Source organism: Nicotiana tabacum, chromosome 1 (assembly GCF_000715075.1).
Source record: "Nicotiana tabacum cultivar K326 chromosome 1, ASM71507v2, whole genome shotgun sequence".
Lineage (NCBI taxonomy): Eukaryota > Viridiplantae > Streptophyta > Magnoliopsida > Solanales > Solanaceae > Nicotiana > Nicotiana tabacum.
The window spans coordinates 20,454,125-20,457,685 of record NC_134080.1 but is presented as its reverse complement, the minus strand read 5'-3'; the positions used below and the strand labels follow the sequence as shown (position 1 = coordinate 20,457,685).

Here is a 3,561-nt window from a genome sequence, read left to right as displayed (position 1 = left end):
GTTGATGTCAGAATATTAGTTAGTGGTAGTTTAGGCGGTTAGTGGAGGATGACAACTGTACAAGTAAAATGTCCTGTATATAGACGAGTTGAGTTTGTGATTTCCAATTAATGAAAATATCTTCCCAAATCTGAAAGTCTCTCGAAGCTTCTCCTTCCTCTCTGAGTTTCATGGCCCTCAGCCATGGTAGTTGAGTTTCAGCTCAACTTCTGATCACTAATCCTTCAATTTTCACAATAACGCTCTGATGTGATCTCTATGGACCATTTCAAATTTTGTGTTTTTTTTTGCCTCCAACGTACACGCTATAATGAGAAAGAGGAAAATTTTACATGTATCCAATGTCCTTAAAATAAATAGGTAAACTAAATTATAAATGATTCTCGACAACAGATATTTTGGCTCTCATATTGATGAAGAACATAGTAAAATGTGATATTTGGTGTGAATTGTAGAATCCCACAAATTACCAAGTCTTTGAACGTAAATTGCGCCAAAGCCATTAGGCTAAGGAACGTCAGTCTACGCGTCACGTAAAAAAGTAGGTAAATTAGTTTTTTTGGGTAACATCATCGAGTAATCTACTATCGAAAAAATACAATTTGTTGAAGTAATTTTGTAATGCAACACATTATTCGTAAAGTTATCCACATTAGGAAACAAGTAAAATAAGTTAACATACTTTCAAGGAAATTCAAAAATCTTGACATTTCAGTTTTGCCATTTAAGCTAAACTTCATTGCGTATAGCTCGTAAAAACTTTTCTTGTAGTTGGTTGTAAATATTGCATTAACGTGATGGTAATTGTTTTTTTACTACTTTTAGTTAGGATGCCAAACTCAAATTGTATTTTTTGTACACCAATGATCAATGAAAAAGGTGTTTAAGGACTAAATACAGTGTAATTAAATATCATAATGAAATCATGTTACACTCGTAATTGGCAGGGGTAGAGCTAGGATGGTGGACGAAAATTCATCTGAATCCCCATTGCCGATATTGTAGATACAAGATCAAAATTATTTTTTACGCAAAAATAGTAGATTTTGAACTCCCTTGATAAAAATTCTGGTTCCACCACTGGTAGTTAGCTAAGGATAATGTCTCATATACACAAAGTGATGTTGATGAGCCGCCCATTTTTTTTTTTTTTTTGCTCAATAGATTGAGGATGGATTCGAGCCTTGGAGCGTGTGACCTATAGGTCACAGGTTCGACACGTAAAATCAGTCACTAATGCTTGCATTAGAATAGGCTGCCTACATCACACCTCTTGAAGTGTGACCCTCTTGCGTAATAGAGGATGAATTCCTAAGACTAAGACCTTGCTATAATGCCAAAAATCTCTAACTATATTGATAAGAAGATATAAAAATCGGGAAGATACGTGGTCTAGGTTGCCAAAGAGGGCAAATCAATTAAAAACAAAGTACAAAAGATTTTGGCATCTTAAAAAACAGTACTAATGTTGATACTTTGTGAGACCGAAGTTGCTGTGTTATCTCCAAGCCATGTGTATCACTAATGAAAATGTGTTAATTAGCTATAATGGGTCCATGACACTTAACTTAGTCTACATCTCAAGTCTATTTCAAGTAAATTTATCTTAATAATAAAAGCTCCAAAGTGTCAACACGAAAAGATGGTAACACCAAACAAGATCTCACTTCATAACCACATGTTACTATAAACTTTTTATCATTTTCTTTATCCAAACCCTACTTGATCACTTAAGTGTTTCTTTGCTTCATTCTCTTTCAATCGACTTGTACCGATTGAGATAGGCATAAATAATGTCTCCTAATGATTCTTATCTTATCAACTTGACATTATTTGATTTTTGTACTTTAGACAAGTCAAGATTATTTTGTAAAATAGCAGAATGAGGAGTGAATCTTTTGTTTATCGCGTATTTGTAGGATGTAAATTGCACATTCGTTTGAGCTATTTTTATTGAAACTATCATTTTCCTATTTTGCATGATTTCTAATTATTTTGAGGGGTTCTTTATTGAAGGTATAAATAAGCTGGTGGGGTTTCCACATGGTCATGTGTTAAAAGGAGAGATGAACGCCTTAACTCAAGCCTTTCTGATTTTACAAGCTGCCCCAACCGTTAATAAAAGATAAGAAAAAGAAATGAACAGTAAATTTTTTCATTTTGTCATATGTTTTAATTAAAAATGAAATCTTTAATTGTTTAGCACTGATATGTTTGCTTAATTCTATAGCACTAAAAAAAGATAATAAGAGTAATATGGTTGGGACTTGGGATAGGGAAGACAAAAAACTGCCAAAGAAACGTGAAGGGGGCTGGTCACTGTTCAGTATAGGATCCGTTCAGAATCGATAAACCCATTATTTAATTAACCTCTTGCATTAATCTGCCAAATAAAGAAAATAATAAGACTATTTTTCTGTGTGTTAGGCATGGTTCTCAAATTTGAGGCCTTTTTTTATTTCCTTATTGGTTTATTTGGCTCAATTTTCAACTTGAACTACTACTACTTTCTTTTTCTTTTGTAGATTGTGGATGTTTTTTAGATGATTTTTTATACAAATCACGAGCATAATACTCTTGAATACTATAGGCATGCCAAATTATGCGATTTGTTTGACTATTTTGGTCAATTGGATTATTTCTAAAATGATATTTTGTTAGATTTGCCTTTTCCTGTTTTTCCAAATGACAAGATATTTAAATTATTTTAATCACAACTTAACATTTTATGTATATTATAAACTTGTATTTGTATTTATTCCTATATTTCAAAACGTACAGATAAAATGATATGTTCAAAAAAGACCAAACAGCTGCATATAAACTAAGATGAATTTTGGAGGATGAAATATCTTTAAAATCGCTCACGAGCAATTAATGTAAAATTTGATCATTGATGAATAAATCCATTGCATGAAATGGAAGAAAATATATCAAAAGAAGGATTTACTTTTCTCATTGGAGTTAGTTGCAAATAGGGTAAACATTTACTCGAAATTGTTTTGATGATTGAAAAGCATTGGAGTCTATTAAAAAAATAGAAGAAATAATAGTACTGGTTACATTTAAAGTGGCAACTACTCTAGGAGACAAATGATTAATTAAGATCAACCCCATGATTAGACAGATAAGTGAAGTTTGACTAGTCTAATCTTAGTGTAGAATGACAATAATGATGTACTTCTAGATCTCTTGTTTAACAAACATTTGTTATTCCTTTTTTTTTTCTCTTTTAATTGTCTAAATAAAATTCGATTATCCTGTCGTTCTGTAGCAATATGTGTCCCTGATTGAGCTAGAAAATTAAATAATAAAAATCAGAAGAAAAAAAAAAGTAAAAAGTGTTTTGGTTGAACTCTCGTAAGAATTGATTTGGAATATTAATAATTATTAAACGACAAAGAATAAACAGGTGATGGAAACAACTAATTTGATCCCCTTTTTCTTTATTTATTTTGTTTTTTTGGAATCCAGTTTTGGAGAACAGCTTAGAGGAATTGTTCTTAGGGTAGTTGAGTCGTAAGATCATGACCTTTTTCCAAAGGTCGATTATAGCAAAAT

At 31.6% G+C, this 3,561-nt stretch overlaps 1 non-coding gene across 1 annotated transcript; it reads left to right on the top strand.

The window, feature by feature from the left end:
• The first annotated feature begins 378 nt into the window (after positions 1–378).
• On the top strand, positions 379–532 carry LOC142164933 (5.8S ribosomal RNA). The gene has a single exon (XR_012696021.1). It is a non-coding gene; the product is annotated as a 5.8S ribosomal RNA (ribosomal RNA).
• Positions 533–3,561: the final 3,029 nt, after the last annotated feature.